Here is a 24,644-nt window from a genome sequence, read left to right as displayed (position 1 = left end):
TGATCCAAATTTTTATTCCTCTTAATGAAGGCTTGCTTGAATCGTATCATCTTTTTTCCTGTAAACTATATTGTCATATAATACAAAATCAAATTGACACAAGTTAATATATCTGTGCACGAAAAGAAAAAGGAAACAAAAATAGATAAATTACATCATTGCATGGAAAACCAGCATCAGATGGGGCAAATAGTTGTTTGTGGATTCAAAATACTTACAATGTCCCCAGAGCCGTCAAACCATTAAAGAGATTTACGTCAAGCGTTTCAATTTGATTGGCACTCAGCCACCTGTAAAACATATGTCTGCATAAAATGTTTTGTATTCCTCAATCCATACATATTTACAGTAGAAAAATAAGAAAAACTGAAGTATAGTATATTTCTTTGAAAACCAATTAAAGGTATTACTGAAAGATCCTTCATGTTGATTTGTTAAATGAATTTCTTCAGATTTTTTGTAAAGTTTCTTCTCAATGTTATTTTGTAACGTCACTGTTTGAGGGTGACAGAGGAACGTGTTTTACCTAGACACTCAAACCGTGTGCTGTTCAAATATACATACAATGTGCTTACAATCAGGTGGTTGTATTTGGTTAGTTGAAACATAGAAACATCGATAATGCTTTTCCTATTCATCAAGGTTTTATCTAAATTTGATTAAGAATGCTGTCGTCTTTGATCCTGTAAACTATCTTGTCCTAATCAGATATAGGCAAACCTCTCCATTTACAAATTCAGACTCCTTACCAGCAATTCAATAACCTTAATTGTTATTTCTTGCATATATTTCTAATTTTACTTGTAATACTAAATACAATTGACACAAATTAATATATCTTTGAAAACAAATGGCAATTTATTACAATCAATAGGATCAATTTAAACGACGTTTGTTTATTTTCATCAAAATGGTTGTCTTTAATCATTCAACAAGCTGAATCGATCGATACTTTAAAAGCTCGATGGAAAATATTTTTAAAAAGATAAGAACATTGATTATATATGTTGCTTTTTCAAAATCTTGTGTTACTTGAAAAACAATTAATAAAAGGAAAGGGTGATATAATACAAGATCAAACAAGTAACATTTTTTCCGAAAAATAAGAGTATTCGTCATTGCAGTTATTGACCAACAGAAGTATTGATTGATTGATTGTTGGTTGCTTAACGTCCAGTGGCAAATATTTCATGCATATTCAGGACGAGAACAAGTTCACAAAAAATACTATAGGTAGGTCTTGAATTAATAGAGGCCATCTGGGATGATGGTCGGGGAAATTTGGAATGCCACTGAAAAATGAGGGTATATTGGATAGGGACAGAAATTTTGCCTTGCAACAGCCCACTCTCCTTACACGAGGCATCGGATTTAACGTCCCCAATTTGACCGTACGTGACTGCGAACTTGATACATCCCGCACAGCCAGACGGACGCCCCACTTCGGCAAGCGTTTTACTGCCGGTCGGAAGAAGACCAAGTGACCATATGTCTATTCCCCATTCACCCTTGGGGGTCCAACAGAAGTATATCTGTTTATAAACTGGTTGATATATATTGACAACATACTGGCAGATTTTTATAATATGATATAAAGTTTTTATTCATTTATGGCTTCCATTATTATCATGAGACGAAAACATCTTCAATATCTGCCCTTAAGTATATAGAAATCGATGTTGTTTTTAGACAGTATTACCGCATTATAAATGATGAACTTGAATACAAATATTTCAATGACCATCTTGTACAACAGTGTTTGAAGATTTGAAGTGATGTCTTCTGACTTGTATCATTTGTCCCTCCATTTAATGCGTTCCATACACTACAAAAGTCAAAAAGTCTGAAAAGACCAGTTTTTGACTTGATTTGCATGAACTTTTACTTGACATTCTCCAAAAGTATGACTCGTGTCTTAATTTTTCTTGACAAATTCTCATTTATATCAAATTTTTATGAAATTTACTCGACATATTTTTGACATTCTGAATATGGTCTTAAAATTTCTTGACAAATTCTTCACATTTGAATACTGTCTTGAAATTTCTCGACATATTCTCGACATTCTTATTCTTTCTCAGTTTGGCTTGACATATTCTGAACATTTTGAATTGTGTCTTAAATTTACTTGAAAGTTCTAAGTTTTACAAATCATGACCAATATTCATAATATAACTGTAATCTTTATTTCTTTTTCATAATATACTGTTGATTTTAAGTTACATTGCTTACAACAAATATGAAAGTTGGGCATGTAAAACAATTGAAAATTTTGGTATTTAAATAGTTTCACAAATGCAAATACGGCTACGAAATATAATGTATAAAATAATTTAAATGAGGGTGTGTTGATATAAAACAATTTAAATGTGTTTTTTTGTAAAAAATACAAGTTTTGATTCCTAAATCTCAATTATTAATTAAATTATTAAAACCAATCATATGGTAGACATATTTCACTCTACATTCAATATATCCAATGTTAATATTGTAAATAATTATTGTACAAAAATGTGGTTTATATAAATAGCAAATTATGATGACATAAAATCATTCATTTAACAGAAGAAAAATTTGTGTAATGTCATCTGTTGGAATATATATATTCAGTATTATACATGGACAGGATGTTCCCCATGAAATTAAGTTATAACACACCCCAGAATACACGCAACTGTCAAATAGCAATTACTGATTAACCTATAATCAGCCATACAACTTATCAGTTGACCTGCCATAAACATTTCAAAGATTAAAAGAAAATTATTATCTACTCCAGGAATAATAATAAAAAAAGTATTCATAATGGGTCCCATCAATGATTTCTATTTACTATTCAAATTTGAGTGTTGAATTTAATAATTTTTAATCAATAATTTCATTGGTCTCAAACAAACATACATAATATAGATCTAAACATTTTTTTTCTTTTCAGGAAGGAGACCGTTATCACAAATTTTTGTTGATAAAAAATTCTTTGACCAACACGAAAGCCCCCCTCCTCTTTTTTTAGCCACACAAACCCAAAATATTTCATAAACCGTACCGGCGAAATTTATACTGTTGAGATAGTGTCAAGACATATTTAATACTGTCAAGAATGTGTCAAGACATATTCAGACATTATAAAGAATGTCAAGAATATGTCAAGACAAATTCAGACATTATTAAGAATGTCAAGAATATGTCAAGACAGATCGAGACAAATTTAAGACAGTCAAGAATTGGTCGAGACTAATCCAGACTCTTATCAGATGATACAGGAAGTGTCGAGAAATTTTAAGACAATGTTAATACTGTCAAAACACTTGTCAAGAAAAATCAAGAACCTTTTTAGACAAACTAGTACTATGTCAAGAATTTTCAAAAATTATGCAGACAAATTAAGAATGTCAAGTAAAAATTTATGCAAATTCAGACAAAAACTGGTCTTTTCAGACTTTTTGACTTTTGTAGTGATATTAAGTGACCATTACGTTAAGGATTACGTTGTTGTGTGCAGGCAGACAAATAAATAACCGCCGAATAATGCTGACAGTTTCAGTACAGTTACCTTAGTTGTCCATTTCAACCTCATCTATTATTTTAAGGTATATTGTATTTTGCATAACCATTTACTTTTAATTTATTTCACTAAAACATTTTTGGTAAAGTGATATTGGTCTGATAATTTTCTACCTTTCTCGTTAAGTATTAGGTAAAGACAACTTTGTCAAATTAAATACCGTTTTACTGCTGACAATAATTAGTTATCAAATGTACCAGGATTATAATTTATAATGAGAAAAATGTTCAACGAGTGACCAAACAATTCACAAATGCGCGTAGCGTATACGTTAATTATCAGTGTTGTCCGATCACGAGTTCACTATTTCTTGATACTTGAATTCATTAATAAGTTATTCTTTTTATTACATTGACAATGTAGAAACCACATTGTTGTATGACGTTAGGGGAGTGAACTAATTGGGTTTATTTCACATGTTAAGTTATCGGTTTTTATTTTACTGGGAAATCACTGTTGTTCATTGCAAACAATGTAATAAATGTCTACATTACAATACAAGGTTATAGTTCATGTTTGACGTAGATGATTACTGCAACAAGTTACATGTTGATGTTTGGCTAGAATATATATCAAGTCTTTAGAAAGTTAAATCACACAATCGATCACAAATTTGAATACAAACAAATTTATCTTATTTACTACAGCTTCGTCGTAACAAGTGTTGACATAAAAATACAAGGTTATAGTTTTGACTTAAATGATTAATGCACCAAATAACAGGTTGATGTTCGGCTAAAACAATCCAGTCTTCAGACGGTTTAATCACATAATTGATCACACATTTGAATAGAAACAAAATGATCTTAATACCATATTTACTACAGCCTCGTCGTCACCAGTGTTAACATAATGATACGCATATTTATCCCTCGATATCAAAACTCCCATTTCAATATCTCAATCTCGAGCGAAGATATGGTTTAACTCAATGGGGTTATGTCTAGACAGACACCAGTGATGAAATGATGCTGGCAGAAATATCAGTCCATAATGTTTATTTCGGTTATCTAAATTGTTCGTATTAACCATATGAAAGTTTCGAGCCATGCACTATTTTTTACACAATGGTTTCCTTTGTGTATTTATAATAGGATTTTTGGGAAGTAATGTTGGTCTAAAAACGGTTTCCCTTTCATGTTCAGTAAGAATTGACCAAAGCGTTGCTGATTGGGATACAAGTTATGACCAATTATGTTTTGACTTTTGTAACAGATCAGAGTCGGATTTTATCGAAATATACAACTGATATAGCGATGTGTATAATCCTCCTATACATGTTATAAAAAGTTATATCTTGGTTATTACCATAAAAAACACAAAAAAGAAGGAGGTCAGAGAGAAGAGTACTTGGATTAATCTCATCATTTAAAGAACTTAAATCCGCACGTCCATATCTTTTTTGAGAAAAAAAAACCGGCACCCAGATTAATCGAAACGAAATTTATACATATTCTAATAATATTGTAGAAAAAAGGTGGAAACAAGTGAAACTGCGAGCTACTGCTCACTGATGATACCCCCGCCGCAAGTGGATAATATTAATAGTGTAAAAATATGCAAGTGTTCGGTAAACAGGAAGTTGTCGAGTGATGAATCTGAAAACGCATCACACGGTATAGCTAACTTAAATTAAACCTGAAACTAAATTTCAGAAATTCTTGTATTGTAGTTCCTGAGGAAAATGTGACGAAAATTTTCAACTTGGCTATCATGTGTAAAATCATACAAGTGTTCGGTAAACAGGAAGTTGTCAAGTGATCAATCTGAAAACGCATCACACGGTATAGCTGACTTAGATAAACCCTGAAACCAAATTTCAGAAATCCTTGTATTGTAGTTCCTGAGAAAAATGTGACGAAAATTTTCAACTTGGCTATCATGTGTAAAATCATACAAGAGTTCGGTAAACAGGAAGTTGTCGAGTGATCAATCTGAAAACGCATCACACGGTATAGCCGACTTAGATAAACCCTGAAACCAAATTTCAGAAATCCTTTTATTGTAGTTCCTGAGAAAAATGTGACGAAAATTTTCAACTTGGCTATCATGTGTAAAATCATACAAGTGTTCGGTAAACAGGAAGTCGATGAATGATGAATCTGAAAACGCATCACACGGTATGGCTGACATATATAAATGTTGATACCAAATTACAGAAAGGGTGGATGTGTAGTTCCTGAGAAAAATGTGACGAAATGGGACGGACTGACGGACTGACGGACTGACGGACGGACTGACAGACAGAGGTAAAACAGTATACCCCCCCCCCTTTTTTAAAGCGGGGGTATAATGACAATAGATATTTAGTAACTTTGTATCATTTTCTTGTTTTTTCTTTTGGGCAAAGTCAAATTGAAGTTGTCAAAGTGCTAATATTTCACTGTTTTGAAAATATGTACTGCTAATCTCTGATGTGCAAATGTATACCACTAGATCGATTATGCTATTCCTCTCTAGCAAGGTTCGGTCTCAAGTTTTTTTTCGAAAAGAAAACTACGTTGCCCTAAACAGATACAAGGTAACCTCTGTTTTCAAAACATTTATATCACCTTGACTTATCTTAAAAATTCAAAAACATTAATCTGAATGTTCTAATTTTTTTAATTCTAAAAATTGGTTAAGCTTTCACGTTATATCAAATTGAATGAACAGGCATTTATTAATTTAGTAGGAACATTGCAAAATGTTTTCAAAAAGAGAAGATAAATCTTTGCGACAGTAAATCAGCAACACATACATGTAAATGCAAATTATGTTTTAACGGCATAAAGTTACTTACAATATCTCGAGTGACGTCAAACCTTGAAAGATATTCACGTCGAGTGCTGAAATTTTGTTGCTCCATAAGTTCCTGCAAAATAACATTTTTGAAACGTATTTCTGCATAAAATATTTCATATTCATCAATGCAATAATACTTACCTTGGAAAACGAGGGATACAATGAATTATTTTAAAAGTTATTTATCACGGATGACGTTAATTATATATGTTAAAACAACATGCTCAAAGTCTTCTATTAAATCTGGTCATTTCACCATTTTGATATGGAGCTGTTATATGTGAATTTATATGGTGAATTTACACGGAGCACGATGTATGTAGACTAAAGTTACAAATTACTGCGGATAGGAATATCATTCCAGATTTTTATTTCAGTTACCAAAGTTGTCCTTATTAGCCACATAAATACTTACACTCATATTAAATATTTTGAACAACGGTTTCCTTTGTGTTTTTGGTAATAAAATAATTTTAATTTTGAAAATGGTAAGCTTTTCTCATTCAGCAGCAACTTTCGACAACTTTGATAAATTGGAAACCGTTATAGATTCATGATGAAGAGTTTAGATTTCAGTTTAATAAAAATTGTCATGCTTTAGCTGGCAAGACAATCAGTCCTTAAGTTTTAATTTAATTGCCTAAGTTGTCCATATTAAAACCCATAAAATCCTACATTCATGTATTACATTTGGCACAATGGTTCTTTGTGTTTTTATTATCAAATGAGTTTATATTGGGAAGTGGTATTGCTTTAAAAATGGTTTGCCTTTCTTATTCATTAGTAACTTCCCACAAGTTTTGCAAATGAAGAACTGTTTTAGAGCTAAATTTGTACGATGCAAAGTTCAGATTTTAGTTTTATAAAAACTTTCGCTTTAAATGCGAATTTAAATGGTATCGTTATAAATGTACTTTGATTTTTGTTAATACATATTTTGAATTACTTTGTATCTGGTTGATTATCCTAAAGTGTGAATACTATTCGAAGACGCATAGCGCCGGAAAATGGTATTCCTCTTTAAAGATGTTTAGTCTCAATTTGAAATGATTCTGTCATCTCTGCTGAAGTACACCATTTTGCCCTAAACAGTTATAGAATAACCTCTCGATTGACAAATTTCGTATCACCTTAAACTATCATAAAATTCCCATAATATATCAATCATGCATAGTGTACTTGATTTTTCTATTTTGAATGATTAAGTAAAGGTTCATAACATACATTCATAAAAGATATAAAACATATCAATTCGTTTTCTGTTTTTTACTGTCTGGTGAACGTACATCTAAGGACTGTTATAAGACCTACACAGAAATTTAATACTTTTGGGATAATGTCAGCACATAACCAAGGGTTGTTGTATATTGCTGTATGTCAAACCTGTTTTATGTTTATTGTTTTTACATAAACCAGTTCGTTAGTTTTCTCTTTTGAACTTTTTTTCACGTTTGTCATGTCCGAGCCTTTTATAGCTTATTTTTCGGTATGGGTTTTGTTCATTATTGAATTCCGTGCGGTGACTTAGAGTTGCGAACTTTTGTATTGGTCTCGATTTCATTTTAAATCGTGGTACCTATGATAATTTATTTGACAGGATATTTATTTTATCCCGGTTTCAATTCACTGTCTTGTCATAAAAAGATTTAGGCAACATTTTCACTGACTAAATTCATGTAACATTATGTTATATTTTCAATTTAAGGTCAAGTAACAGTAAATGAACGCCATCTACCGGATTCCGCGAAATATTGCGACGTTTTGTACGAATTACGTCCCTTTCACCAGAATTTGCATTGTAGCAACCGGCGACTTTCCGACGGGACAATAGTAAATTTGGTGAAAAGTATGCAACTTATAGGAGAATTAACTTGTTTGCTAAAATTGAAGATGAAGAAATAATCAAGGATTTTAAAAATGAATGTAAAAAAAGTCACGAAGAAGATCTTCAAAATGAAAATCGCGAACTTGACTGGTATAAGATCGTATAAGGTGGTAGATCTAGAACTTTGATATCTTGCTAATCAGTTAAACAGTGTGTATTTCTTCCCAAGTTGTAAACAGTGTGGTCTCGGAAGTATTCTGTGTGTAGTACAGATATGTCAAAACTGTTCTTTCAAAAACCTTATATTCACTGGGAAATGACTTTTTTTTTAAACGTAATAATATCTTTATTTTATATTTGCTGTAACAATTTACTAAGTTTACAGCTTGTAACTTAGTATCCCTCATGTTAGTTTACCTAATAGTTTAACATAAGATATAACTTATTCATAATATTAGTAGCTATAGTGTAATTGATTTCACAATTATATAAAATAAATATTGTGAATACACATACAGATCTTTGTTAAAAATTTCTTGTTTTTTTTTATACATTAAATTTTCCGGAATTTTTTTCCGTTATCGATTTTATCAAATGATCCGTGTTCCATTGAAAGAAATTGGGCTTAGTTTTGGTTCGGAAAGCATGTGCGTTATCGCATTATCGAGTGTGTCTAAATATTCTTATATAAACAGGATTTAACTTATTTTATAAAGTTCGGTAAGTATACAATTTTTGTTTAAATTTCTACTGATCTATTGTATGTCGTCGTGTATATGTATTACACAAGTTAAATCATTCATTTTAGCGTGCACAATTCACAATTTGTCTACACTATGAAAAAAATATTAAATAATCGTGATTACACATGTTTATCTTTTTTTTTCTTATAATGTTTATGAATAAAACAACAATATTTAACATGGCGTTACATATGCATGGTTGAACATTATTACAAACATATTTGTAACACATGCCGACATGCATGATTGAACCTGTGAATAAACATGACCATATATGGCATGTAAACAATTAAAAATTGTGCTTACGTTTTGTTCTTTTTATAATATAATGTTTCAGACATTTAAAACTGATTTAATTCTGATTTTTTTTGTATAATCTTCAATGAATTTATTTGTTTTTAGAATTGTCTAACTATTATTTTTGTTATTAAATTTGTTCATTTCAATAATATCTGAAATTTCTTTTTGGAAAATTTTCAAAATGTTTATTTTTTTTTTTTTTTTTTCTGAGACATAATATGCTTTATATAATGAAAAGGATATTATTGTTAGTATGTAGTTAATATCAAAGTATGCCGAGTCTTCAATTTTGTACCCTATTACTAGATTTTCAAGACTTAAAATGTTTTTGTCTATACCTAGGGAGTTCATTAATTTCATTGCTATTTTTAGGAAGTCTGTATTAAATGAGCAGTTGACAAAAAAGTGTTCATAGTTATCTTTTTCTTTACAATGCTTACATAAGTTGTCTTCAGTAATTTTCCACTTTTTTAATAGTTCATTACATGGCAGAATATAGTGAATAAGTGTCCATCTAAATATTTTCAATCTGTTGTCAGTGAGATATTGAAAAATAAAAACAAAGTTATTTTTGAACTTGTAATTTAAATGTTTGTCAAATAATTTTTCCCATAAAAGAAAACCGTTTGGTTTTTCATGATTTTCTTTTAGTTTGAATATTTTATAGAGTTCTCTAGTGCTCGTTAATGGAATTATTGTTGTATACCTAAGTTTTAAGTCGTTGACAACTTTAACTTTAGTTTTGATGGATTCTTCAGTACAAAGAATTAGTTTCCACTTCTTTGGTATAGCTTTTTTTAACATATTTATTTGCTTTATCCAATTTTGTTTATATTTAAGCTTAGATAAGATTGTAGTTTCAGAGATTTTACTCTGTTCATCAATGATATCATTTATATTAATTATATCGCTTTTTATCCAGTCGTCAAAGTATAGACATTTTCTGTTAAACCTAATATTATCATTACCCCACAAAACTTGTTTTCTGATTTCAAAAAATCTTTTGGGATCTTTTGTGTTCCCTCCTTTTTCACTAATCCGATCTTTAATTAGTTGCTTGTAGAAGTCTGGCTTATTTTGATCAATGTCTTTAATACTCTTTAAATTCATTTTGAATACAAGAAGATTTTCCCCTAATTTGTTGAAATAAAATTTTGGAATGATTGTCCAATTATCATTTTTATCTTCGCTTAATTTTAGAATCCAATTGATATGCAATGATTTTATGTAAACATCAATGTCTGTCATTTTAAGTCCACCTTCCAAAAAATCTTTTGTAAGTGTGGATCTTTTTATTTTGTCTTTTTTACCTTTCCATATACAATTATATCAAAGTTTTAAAATTTTGCAACATTTTTTTAAGGAATTATAGTGTTTGATGCAATATATGTTAGGTTTGGCAAAACAAGTGATTTGATGATGACTATCTTTCCTATAATAGTAAGATTTCTTTTACTCCAATCGGCTATTATTTTTTTACATTTTAAAAGCTGCTTTTCAAAGTTTAATTTTTGACATGTTTGTTTATTATGCCCAAAATCAATTCCTAGACTTTTAATAGGTGTAGTACACTAATTTATATCTTCACATTTATCACGACAGTGTTTCAATTGGCCTAGCCATATCCCTTCATTCATTGTTTTATTCAATTTTAAACCTGAGAAAGTACCAAATATTTCTATTAAATTAATTGCAAGAGTAACATCTTTTTTTGATTGAAGAAATAAAGTGGTATCATCTGCTAGTTGACAAATTTTCAGAGTGTTACTTTTACCATCTAGTTTTATTTCTAGTCCTTTTAAGTTTTTATTTTCCCTTATCTTAATTGCCATTACTTCTACTGCTAGAACAAAAAGTAACGATGATAACGGACATCCTTGTCAGATTCCACGAGAAGCACTGAATCGAGTAGAAACCCACCCGTTATTAATAATGCATCCGAGTACATTGTCTGAACCCACCTAATAAAATTATTTTTAAAGCCAAATTTCTATAAAGTCTCAAACATGAAGTCCCATTCTAATCAATCAAATGCTTTTGTAAAGTCAAGGAATAAGATTGTTCCATCTATTTTAAAAGTTTTAGAGTAATCTATAACATCTTGTATTTGTCGAATATTAAAACCAATATACCTATTTTTAACATATCCTTTTTGGTCAGTGTGTATAATTTTGGGTAGCAGGGGTTTTAATCTTTGTGCTAATGCATAAGCGAGTATTTTCGCATCATAATTTAAAAGAGTTATAGGTCTATAATTATCTAGTGAAAGAGGGTCATTTTTTTTTTTATAAATTAAGGATATTAAACCTACTTTCTGAGTGTTTGATAACTTTCCTTTTTCATAACAATAATTAAAAGTAGCGACTATAAAAGTTTGTAATTCTTCCCAAAATGTTCTGTAGAATTCAACATTTAATCCATCAAGCCCAGGAGCTTTATTAAGTTTCATTTTAAAAATTGCATCAGTACATTCATCAACAGTTATTTCCCCTTCACAAGTATTACTTTCAGGGCATTTTTTTTTATATTCTTTTAGAGATTCTAAATACTTTTTTGTTTCTTCTATCTCAGGATTTTTTGTAGAGTACAAATTTTTGTAATAATTTGCTTCTAATTCTAATATTTTGTCTTGATCTCTTGTAGCTTGACCCTTATCATCACATAATTGGGTTATTGTTTTTCTATTCTGTCTAGATTTTTCCATCCCTAGAAAATATGCCGAATTTTTTCTCCCTCTTCAACCCACTTTACCCATGCCCTTATTCGATTACCTTTTATTTTCTCATTATAGAGTTTTCCTATTTCATTTTCTATATTTTCTACTTTCTGTTCTAAATTGCTTTTGTTTTTATCATTGCATGATGATTTGTCTATAATTATATTTAATTCCGTTAACATTTTTTCCAACTTGCTGATTTGGTCTTTTTTATTCTTAGCTTTTATTTTACAATAGTTGATTGTCTGGTCTCTAACTTCATTTTTGAAATTGTCCCATAGAATGTCAAGTTCAGTTTTAGTTTTTGGCTTGTTTTTATAATTTTTTATTATCTTATTAATTATTTCAATGTAGTCTTCATTTTGAAGTACACTACTGTTAAGTTTCCAGTATCCCCTTCCTTTTTGTCCTCTACTTAAATTTATTTTTAAAGAAACACTGTTGTGATCTGTGTTTTGTAGTACTATTGGTCTTATATCACATGAAACACAGTTTTCGAATACCTCAGGAGCAATTAAAAAATAATCTATTCTTGTCGACTCCGATCCATCTTTTCTACTCCATGTATATTGAACTTTGTTTGGATTTCTGTTTCTCCCCATATCTCTTAGTTTAAAGGACTTTATAAGTTTATTTAAGTTGTGAGCAGTTTTTTTTTTTTTTTTGGTGCTTAGATTTGCTTTTTGAATCAATATGGGATAACATTTCGTTATAATCGCCTCCTAGAATAAGTTGACCCAAACTTTTTTCTTCTATTACAGCATGTACAGTTTATTTGGCGCATAAATATTGGCTATTGTTATAATAGTGTCATATATTTCAATATTAACAAGCAATAGCCTTTCCTCATTATCTTTATAGTCATCTATAATATTAAAGTATAGTTTTTTTTCAGCCATATGGCAATACCCCTTGAATTGCTTGAACCATTACTTAGTAAAAGTTTGCCTTCAAATTCAGTATTTAAATGGTTTGTCAAGATATCTGTAAAGTGTGTTTCTTGCATAAGAAGAATGTCACATTTTTTGGGTTTTGACCATTCAATCAATCTTTTTCATTTATCAGGTTGTTGTAAGCCTTTACAATTTACTGTACAGATATGAACATGTTTGTTTAATACCATAGTTGGTGAGTATTTTTAATATTTATTTGTAACATCCATTATGCCTTTCAATACCAACATTGTCATGACAATTGTTTGGACAAGTATTGTGAAAATATTTGTAAAAGTTCGAGATTGCATGTTAGTAACGTAAGCGCGTCACTGTTTGACATATCCGGTGGTGTCTGTCATTGATTGAATATGGTCGTTGTTGTTTTGCGGTTTGCATTTTGTGAAGACTATTGTTTTATATGTTTGTGCATTTCTCTGTGATGAATGTTCTTGCGTGAGTTTGTGCTGTATTTCTGTCACGTAGTATTGTCTTTTTAGCGATTTTTTTTAACATTGTCATAAAGCGGGAGGTTTGGCGAGCCATTAAATCAGGTTCAACCCACCATTTTTCTTAAAATGTCCTGTACCAAGTCAGGAATATGGCAGTTTATTATCAAATAGTTCGTTTCTATGTATGCTGGTGTTTGTTTTTGTTCGACTTCAGTGTTCCTGTTGTTCCTTTGTTTTCCTCTAATAGTTGATGTTTATTCCTCGGTTTTAGTTTGTAACCCGGATTTGTTTTCTCTCAATCGATTTATGACTTTTGAACACCGGTATATTACTTTATGCCATTATGTACAATATATATCAACTAGTTTACAAACGAATATATTAATCTTCCGTTGACCAGTTTATTGGCAATTTTAATTTGTTTGCATTTATGAATGAATGCATTTATATAATATGTTATATTCATCAATGTAAATATTTACCTTGGAAAATAGGAAAAATGAAAGAGTGGTATATCTGTGAAAACTGAATGAAATATTGCATACATACTAACATATATTCATAATTCAATGCATATCTTTTATGAATGACTATAACATTAAAATTCCAAAAACTACCTAACTCCGAGAAAAATTCAGCACTGGTAAGTCACGTTTCAAATGGCTCAATCAAAAGCTCAAACACATCAAACGAATTTAAAACAACTGTCATATTTCTGCGTTAGTCCGGACATTTCCTTATGAAGAAAATAATTATTTAAATCTGTTTTTTATTAAAATCAAGCTGAACCTCTCACTAGTATGACAATAGCATGCAATTCCACTATATTTACAACAATGGGCGAATAAAACAAACAGACGTAATAGGTAAAAATGTCAAAATAGGGATACAGTAGTCAATATTGTGTGATAATTTAATTACTATTAAAACAAATTGACATTAAGACACGGAACATATGAAAATAACACAACGCGGAATGTCAAAGTACCGAGCCACGCCAAAACAATATTACAAAATATGGAATATGGACAAATGGACAGAACCACCTATTATTTCGTAAACATACAAAAAACCAAGCAGAAGTTTTTTTAGTGATACGTCAGTAACATCAGACGTCAGTGTAGAAAACAATACTCCTTAAACTTGAAACTGTTAATCGTCGAAGTTTAGATATGACCCCTACGGCCATGTTTTTATGGGGACCTCAATATCGTCCAAGACAAAGAGGTTAAAATCTATTTTTAAAAAGGACCAAAATATCGGTCTCCATCTAAAATAGATTGGAAACAGTGTAGTCAGGTCACAAAATACGCTCTCCTCATTTTGTAAAAATTGGTGTAAACGGGAAAAAATGTGATAAAAAATCTCTTGATTCTTATCTAAATAAATGTATGAATGTTGTGGATATTCGAATATAACATTTTGAGAATAATTCAGAACTAAATAATAGAGAAAATAATACAAAAAATAAGATGTGGTATGATTGCCAATGAAACAACTCGCCATAAGAGACCAACTGACACAGAAATTAACAACTTTAGGTCACCGTACGGCCTTCAACAATGAGCAAAGTCCATACCGCATAGTCAGCTGTAGAACGTCTATTTTCAGAATAAAAATCAATGCCGTAAATACTACACGGACGTTCTTAAGTTTGAAATTTTAAATTCATCTACATTCAAGTCCGTGCGCTTCACAGAGAGTCGTATAGTAAACATATACAGTTGGGTGCAGACCAAGCATTACATAAAGTAAACGCAAGTTAACGCCGCGTGCACATATTTCGTTAGTTAACTTCAAATTTCCCGTTCACTAGTAAACGCCCGTTTACTATAATTACGTTAACGCGGTCGAAATGGAAATTTCTAATGTCTACCCGGGTAAACGGGCGTTTACTTTGTGTCCGTTTAGTCAGTAGTAAACGGGCGTTTACTTCAGAATTCGTTAAATTTATGTTTACGTGCACTTCAAAGTAAACGGGCGTTTACTACAGATTTTAAAAGTGTATTTTTACGTGCACTTGAAAGTAAACGCGCGTTTACTTTTCGCGTTAACTGATTAGCTAAATTTAGAAATAAAGTTCATTTGTTCATTTATTTTATAAAAACGACCTTTAGTCTTTGTATTTTACGTATATGTGTTTTAAACCAGAACAATTCCAAAATTCTTTTAATTCGAATATTAATTTTATTCAATCACACACAATCAGTTCCATTAAGTCCATTATTTTTACTTATTAGCAGATGTTCTATATTTTCTTTTCAAAAGTTACATGTACAAATATCGATACGGAAAGAAAGGTTATCAGAGACATCGGAAACATATTTTTATAAACATCCTGGTTTACGTTGTTTCTTTCCCCATTTGTAATTGTTCTTCGAATTCCTAACTATAACTCGGTGCATTTAATACATAATTTTAAATCGAAATTCCCCTCGTTTGTCTTGGATTAACATGATTTAAGCTTTTGTTTTGACAAATTATCAAACGTCAATTGTACAGGGATATTTAATAAAGTGTAACATAAGTATGTACGTCATTTGTACCATTCCGTCAATTTAAATGTTCAAATATTGCGATCCTTTGCATGGATTTATAACTGATTTACTATTCAGCTATATAGAGTGCTAATATGGTCTGTGTTGGTTGTTCCCGACAAATAATTTTATAATACGAGTCAGTCGTATGAAAACTACTGAAATTTGTTTCAATTCAATATTTTGAATAAAAAAAGACATGGTGGAACTCTAAATTAGAATGATTGATGCCAACAATTTTTTTTAGTCATACTAATCAAAAATTGCTACATTTCAGTTTTATATAATACAATCAATCATTAGATTAAAATATAACTCATTTACTTTGCAGCTATATAGATTTACATAAAAAAAGTGCTAATATGGTCAGTTATGGTTGTTGGGAACAAATAATTTTATTATATGAATCAGTCTGAGGTATGAAAACTACTGAATTTTTTTTACGATTCAATATTTTGAATAAAAAAAGGACATTGTGGCACTCTAAATTGATGCCAACCATTTTTTTTATTTAAACTGTTCCAATATTGCTTCCGTTTAATTTATACAATCAATCTTTACATGAAAATACAACTCTTTTACTATGCCCCTATATAGATTTACATAATTAAGTGCTTACATGTATATTGTCAGTTTTGGTTGCTGTGCACAAATAATTTTATAATAGGAGTCAGTCTGAGGTATGAAAACTACTTAAATTGGTTAACGATTCAATAATTTGTATAAAAAAGTACATGCTGGCACTCTAAATTGATGCGAACAAATTTTTTTTAGTCATATTTTTTCAAATATTGCTACTTTTAATATAATACAATCAATCCTTACATGAAAATATAACTCATTTACTATGTGACTATATTGATTTACATAATAAAATGCTAAGATGGTCAGTTTTGGTTGTTGCGAAACAAATAGATTTATAATACAAGTCAGTCTGAGGTATGAAAACTACTTAAATTGGTTTACGATTCATTAATTTGTATAAAAAAGTACATGCTGGCACTTTTAATTAATGCGAACAAATTTTTTTTAGTCATATTTTTTCAAATATTGCTACCTTTCATATAATACAATCAATCCTTACATGAAAATATAACTCATTTACTATGTGACTATATTGATTTACATAATAAAATGCTGAGATGGTCAGTTTTGGTTGTTGCGAAACAAATAGATTTATAATACAAGTCAGTCTGAGGTATGAAAACTACTTAAATTGGTTTACGATTCATTAATTTGTATAAAAAAGTACATGCTGGCACTTTTAATTAATGCGAACCAATTTTTTGTAGTCAAAATATTCAAATATTGCTACCTTTTATATAATACAATCAATCCTTACATGAGAATATAACTCATTTACCATATGGCTATATAGACTTATATAATAAAGTGCTTATATGGTAAATTTTGGTTGTTGCAGACAAATAATTTTATTATATGAGTCTGTCTGAGGTATGGAAACTACTGAATTTTGTTTACAATTCAATATTTTGAATAAAAAAAGAACATGCTGGAACTCTAAATTGATGAGAACAAAATTTTTATTCATAATATTCAAATATTGCTATCTTTTGTATTATACAATCAGTTCTTTACATGAAAATATAACTCAATTACTATGTGACTATATAGATTTACCTAATAAAATGCTAGTATGGTCAGTTTTGATTGTTGCGAAACAAATTATTTTATAAGGTATGAAAACTACTGAAATTGGTTCATGATTCAATAATTTGTATAAAAAAAGGACATGCTGGCACTCTTATTTGATGCGAAAAAAGTTTTTTAGTCATAATATTCAAATATTGCTTCCTTTTGTATTATACAATCAATCCTTACATGAAAATATTTACTTTGTGGCTATATAGATTTACATACTAAAATGCTTATCTTTTCAGTTTTAGTTTTTGCGGACAAATGATTTATAATAAGAGTCAGTCTGAGGTGTGAAAACTACTGAAATTTGTTTCAATTCAATATTTTGAATAAAAAAAGTACATGCCTGCACTCTAAATTGATGCGAACAAAACTTTTTAGTCATAATATTCAAATATTGCTACCTTTTGTATTATACCATCAATCCTTACATAAACATTTATTTCATTTACTAAGCGGTCAGTCAATTGAAAGCAATTTTTGAACCAGCATGACCTCTTTTATTTGAAATATTGAATTGTAAACAAATTTCAGTAAAAATGAAAACTACTGAAATTTGTTTACAATTCAATATTTTAAATAAAAGAGGTCATGCTGGTTCAAAAATTGCTTTCAATTGTATTATATGTCCATTATGACATAAAAATATAACTGAATTACTACTAAATAGATAACTTGATAAAGGATAAATATGGTCCGTTTTGGTTAAATAGATCAAATAATTTTGTTTTACGAGTCAGACTGTCTTAAATGAGAAATCTGTTTGATTATGGTGAGGATTAAATTATTTGAATAAACATACTTAAAATTTGCAAAGAACAAGAAATTTACTTTACTGTTTTTCAATTGAATACATATGTGTGATAAAATTTATAATTAACTGTTGGTCATTTAATGTTGATGTACATTTATTATCATTTGATATTTTAGGTCAGTGTATCCAGGATACGATGACATTCTGCGTTAACGCGCGTTTACTACAAACAGTAAACGTGCGTTTACTTTTTACGAAAATAGAAGACGCGCATCTTCTCACGTTAACATGGAGGTAAACGGGAAAGTAAACGCCCGTTTACTCTTTACAAAATTAGAAGACGCGCCGTTTTTGCGTTAACGCGGAGGTAAACGCGAAAGTAAACGCCCGTTTACTTTTAATGTCTACTGAAATTTCAGAGTTAACGAACAGTTAACGCGGCGTTTACATGAAGTGCACGCGAGTAAACGCCGCGTTAACTTTTTCGGCCCGTCTACATGTAATGCTTGGTCTGCACCCAACTGTATATCATAGCGACATCACAGCTGAAGGCCCCTTCTGAACATCAGAAGTTCCATACTATGTATTAGTTACATAAACTTTACAAAAAACAGCAAACTATCGTTTCATCTCGGCCTCTAGTAAGTGTTCTACAACTGATCTTTCAGTGTTTTTAAATAGTTCCTTAACTATCAAATAACTAATCATAAACTTTTGAAATAAAATATATGAAAATAGTGGAATTACTTTTTTTGGAAGATATACTTACTGGAGGTGTGATGAGATGATTGAAGCTGTTAATTTTCTATTTGATTATATTTATGTACGCTTCAACAACAAAGTTTATCGACATATCATATGTGGTCTCATGGGCACTAATTGCATCCCTTTCATAGCGGACTTGTTTTTGTACTGTTATGAATCACAGTTGATGACCAAACTCAGTAAAAACCCGTCTTAATTGCATTTAATTAAAAATTCAACAAAACTCTTACCGTTATCTTGATGATATTTTTTCGTTAAATAATCAAGAACTTTCTGAACATACTGCCGAAATTTACCCAAAGGAACTTGCCTTAGATAAATCAAATTTAAACGGTAATAACTGTCCTTTCTTGGATTTAGATATTTCAGTTTTACACGGGAAACCCGTTTACGACAAAAGGGACGATTTTTCGTTCCCTATTGTTTCTTTTTCTTTTTTGGATATTGATGTTTCTTTGGCACCATCTTACGGTTTTAATATTTCACAACTAGTTTACTATGCCTGTGTCTGTTGTGACGTTTTAGATTTTAACCAACGTAATCTATGTATTACTGGTAAATTATTAAGTCATGGATTAATCTACCTTAATTAATTTTTACAAAATTCTTCCAAAGATATAAAGATTTGGTTTTGAAGTTTTTTTGTACCAGTCCTGTAGAAAACTTATTTCAAACGGATAGGCACATCCTCATTTTACGGCGATGTTGTTTACCGTGCCTGCAAATTTAGAAAACGATCCTGGTAAACTTATCAATCCCTTAAATAAAATTATTCCAAATTGTTACCTTTCAAATACTGTGATAAGATTTTTGAATATTGTTTTTATTGGTATTTATATTCATTTTGTTATCAGTTAAAAAGCAAACTAAAATAATATTGTTATATACATGTACACTTGCATGGATCTACAATCTTTAGATTCCTGTATCTTGGCATTGCACAAAGTCATGTTTTTCTCTAACTGTTCATTACAAATTTACACTAAATCCATTGGATGTTGGATGTGAACTGATTGATACATTAGTCTTAGATGCATGATTATTTTTATTAGTTATTATTGGCTTTTAACTAGCTGTCAAAAACTGCAAGTACTCTCAAATCTGTACACTTGTTAGATATATTTCTATTTGTATCCATCTGATGTGTTAACCCTTTATGAACTGATTATAATGTTCATTCTTATTCTGTACTGTTTCACAACTGTCCCCGGTAATGAGGAGGATTGGGATCCCACTAACATGTTTAACCCAGCCACATTCTGTATGTAGTTGCCTGTCCCAAGTCAGGAGCCTGTACTTCAGTGGTCGTCGTTTTTTGCTATGTTACATATTGTTTTCGTTCATTTTTTTGTACATTAATTAGGTCGTTAGTTTTCTCGATTGAATTGTTTAACATTTGTGAGTTCGGGTCCTTTTATAGCTGATTATGATGTACCGGCTTTGCTCACTGTTGAAGGCCGTGCAATGACCTATAGCTGTTAATGTCTGTGTCATTTCGTATCTTGTGAATGATTGTCTCATTTAGAATCATACTAGATCTTCTTTTTTGTATAAACCGTACAAGTTCTTAATTTACAAAGACAAAACAAAGAACACTTTAACACGTAACTTTTTTTCATACATTTTTTACATAACCTTGGTTCATCAACTTTTTGCTCAGACACTGGTGACGTTTTATAAAGTCTGAGTAGAGGATGGAAGTTTTTGAATACTGAATGAGTTGGGAAATTTATATCCCATATGCAGGTTAATTTGGTTGATTGCTACTAAGTTGGGGGAAATTGATAAATTCAAAATTGAAATTGTCTTATTTGCCATACATTATATGTATTCAAATGATCAATGTTAAAAATAACATCCTACATATCTGCGAAAAATAAGCTTTTTATACAGTTTCACGTCATTCTCAATGCTGAATATGAATACAAAAATAATGAAAAAATATTAAGCTGTTCATTTTTTTTTAAATTCAGTTGACCATATTAACCCCATCAAATCCTACTCATATACCAAATTTGGCTCAACGGTTTCTTTTGTGTTTCTGATGAGTTTATCTTGGGAAGTAATATTGCTTTGAAAATGATTTGCCTTTTGCATTCAACAGTAACTTCCCACAAGTTTTTCAAATGTATTACTGTTTTAGAAATACATCTGTACGATGCAAAGTTGAGATTCAAGTTTTATAAACACTTTTGCTCTAAATGTTTATTCACATTTCATCGTTATATCTTGAAATTTCTGATGCATGTTTTATATTACTTTGTATCTGGTTAATTATCCTAGAGTAGGAGAAAATAAAGGCACTTGAAATTATTTCGAATAAAATGTTGTGTTTGTTCAGAAAATGTGAAAACTTTTCGAGGACGTATAGCGCCGGAGTGATAATTGTTTTCCTCTTTAAGGATGTTTGGTCTCAATTTGAAATGATACTATCATCTGTGTCAAGTACACCATATTGTCCTAGACAGATACAGGACAAATAAAGGAAACAGTAGTTTACCACTGTTCATTGACACATGTCTTATCGTCTTAAATTGTCATAAAATTTAAATAAAATCAATCATAATGTACTTGGTTTGTCTATTCTGAATGATTAAATAAAGGTTCATAAGATACTTTCATAAAATATCTAAAACATATCAATTCGCTTTCTGTTATTTTTGTCTAATTGTAAATTTAATCCTTTTGGCGAATGTCAGCACATACGTCAAGGGTTGTTGTGTATTGCTGTATATAATATATGTTTTTGTGTATTGTTTTAATGCCTAACCTACGATAGCCCCCGAAGAATGCTGGCAGAACGATTTACGTTTAGTTACCTAAGTGATGCGTTTGAACCTCATACATTAATTTACGCAATTCTATATTTTACACAACAATTTCCTTTTAATCTATTGAAACAAAATATTTTTGGGAGGTGATATTGGTTTGATAATTTTCCGCCTTTCTCATTCTCTAGTAAGTAACGACAACTTTGCCAAATGAAATACAGTTTTAGAGCAGAAATTGAACAATTTTAAATTTTGCTTAATATCATTATATATCAATATTTATTAATGCATGCTTTATATTAATATAAAATCCGGATAATTTACGAAAGATAGGATATATTACAAGACAGTCTATGTTTTCTAAATTCACTTCAACTGTTTTATCAATTTTCTAACATTTTTTTTTCATTATTTTTTTGAAACGATTATCATTTTTTATATATTATGACGAATTTGTGCAGTCAATTAAAAAAAAGCAAAAAACAAACTATTTTTTCAAAAAATAGATCAAAGCAACATTTTCATTTACTAAACTCATGTCACTTAAGAAAGATAATCAATTCAATATCATAAATCTAAAAGTCCTTATTACTATGTTATTTCTTAAAATGATACCATATCAAATTAAAGCGAACGTAATTCATTTATCTAAGATGCGCAGGCGGTTTTTAAAAAGTAGAAAAGAAAAGTCAAATACAAAGTATCATAAAGTGCTATATTTTGGTAGTGCTCGAAATGAGAATTATTTATTAAATTCCCCATTATTGAAGTTTAATCTTAATTATACTGAACAGTTTGTCATTCCTACTCCAGTTAACTAATGTATCATGAAAGTCACATGGTAACCTCTCTATTGACAAAAATGCAGATGGCATTGCGTTATCTGATCTATCCAATAGCATCATTTAAACGGCATCTTCATTTTTTGAAAACAGTAGACTTTATATGATATACCAAATAAAATAAACAGTATTTAAATCTTTCGGAAAATTGCATTATTTGAAGAAAAAAAACACTGATTATTTATATTGCATTCTTAAAAACTTATTTTACTTTAAAAACAATGAATAAAATAATAGGCGTATTATAATACAAGAGCAATCAAGCAATACATGGGGAGTTTTGTAATTTGATTGGTATGTGAGACCTACAATATAGCATAACGTAATTCATCATTACATTTGGCATATTCGTAAATGCAAACAGATTAACATTGGCAATACATTGGCCAGCGGATATCGAATATATCGGTATGTAAACCAGTTGATATATTGCAAATAAAGGCAATAGTAGTATAGCGCTTCCAAAGTCATAAATCGATTGAGAGAAAACAAATCCGGGTTACAATCTAAAGCCGAGAGGAGCACATCAACTATAAAAGGAAAACAACGGAACAACAGAAACATAGTGACAGATTTTCATAATATAATACATAGTTATTTACCAATTATGTCTTACATTATCATTATAAGATAAATATCTTCAATGTCTGCCCTTAAATCTACAAAGATCAGCGTTGTTCTTAGACAATTTTACCGCAATATTAATGATTAATTAAATAACAAATAATTCAATGACCATATTTTACAGCAGTGCTGGCAGATCATACGTGTGGTCTTCTACCGTGTTTGATTTATTCTGTAATTTAAGCAGGTCCAAAGTCAGTGACCATGGCGTTAAGTAGTATAAATTACGGTTGTGTGCATGCAGACAATAGCCCCCGAAGGATACTGGCACAACGTTTGCAGTTTAGTTACCTTATTTGTCATTTTGAACTTCATACTTTAATTTACGCAAAATCATATTTTACATAACAATTTCTTGTAAATTTATTTTATTAAAATATTTTTGGGAAGTGATATTGGTCTGATAATTTTCCGCCTTTATCATTCAGTAGTAAGAAACGACAACTTTGCCAAATGAAATACTGTTTGAGAGCAGAAATTGAACAATTTTAAATTTGCTTTATATCATTATATATCAATATTTATTTATGCATGTTTTATATTAACATAAAATCAAGACAATTAACGAAAGATTCGACCCATTACAAAAAAATATTTTCACTAAATTCACTTAAAATGTTTTATCGATTTTCTAACATTTTTTTGATTATTTCTTTAAAACGATACACAACTATTTTTTTTGGATATATTTTGAGGAATTTGGCAGCCAATTAAAAAAAACCAAATGGCTATAATAGATATGCAATAGCTTTATGGAACGCGCGTCTTGCGCAAATATATAATTTCAATTCTGGTATATATGATGAGTTTATTTATATAATCTTCATTTAATTTTGGGGCAATAGACAAGTCAGTTGAACTGAAATAGTCTAAAGTGCACATATTGTATCGGTCTGATAATATGTTCTACTAAAAAAATGTAGAAATATATTGCACTTGATCCAAATTTTTATTCCTCTTAATGAAGGCTTGCTTGAATCGTATCATCTTTTTTCCTGTAAACTATATTGTCATATAATACAAAATCAAATTGACACAAGTTAATATATCTGTGCACGAAAAGAAAAAGGAAACAAAAATAGATAATTTACATCATTGCATGGAAAACCAGCATCAGATGGGGCAAATAGTTGTTTGTGGATTCAAAATACTTACAATGTCCTCAGAGCCGTCAAACCATTAAAGAGATTTACGTCAAGCGTTTCAATTTGATTGGCACTCAGCCACCTGTAAAATAATATTTTTAAACATATGTCTGCATAAAATGTTTTGTATTCCTCAATCCATACATATTTACAGTAGAAAAATAAGAAAAACTGAAGTATAGTATATTTCTTTGAAAACCAATTAAAGGTATTACTGAAAGATCCTTCAT

The 24,644-nt window shown here is 30.0% G+C and overlaps 1 long non-coding RNA gene across 1 annotated transcript in view; it reads right to left on the bottom strand.

The window, feature by feature from the left end:
* Positions 1-210: 210 nt before the first annotated feature.
* Positions 211-24,644, bottom strand: part of LOC134692977 (uncharacterized) — a 30,126-nt gene continuing 5,692 nt past the window's right edge. Inside the window, exons 2-3 of the long non-coding RNA XR_010102302.1 lie at positions 6,348-6,419; positions 211-290 (exon numbers count right to left, since the gene is read on the bottom strand). This is a non-coding gene — a long non-coding RNA (uncharacterized LOC134692977). The remainder of the gene's footprint in view (positions 291-6,347; positions 6,420-24,644) is intronic.

Source organism: Mytilus trossulus, chromosome 12, assembly GCF_036588685.1.
Source record: "Mytilus trossulus isolate FHL-02 chromosome 12, PNRI_Mtr1.1.1.hap1, whole genome shotgun sequence".
Taxonomy (NCBI): Eukaryota; Metazoa; Mollusca; class Bivalvia; order Mytilida; family Mytilidae; genus Mytilus; species Mytilus trossulus.
This window is presented reverse-complemented; position numbering and strand designations above follow the sequence as displayed.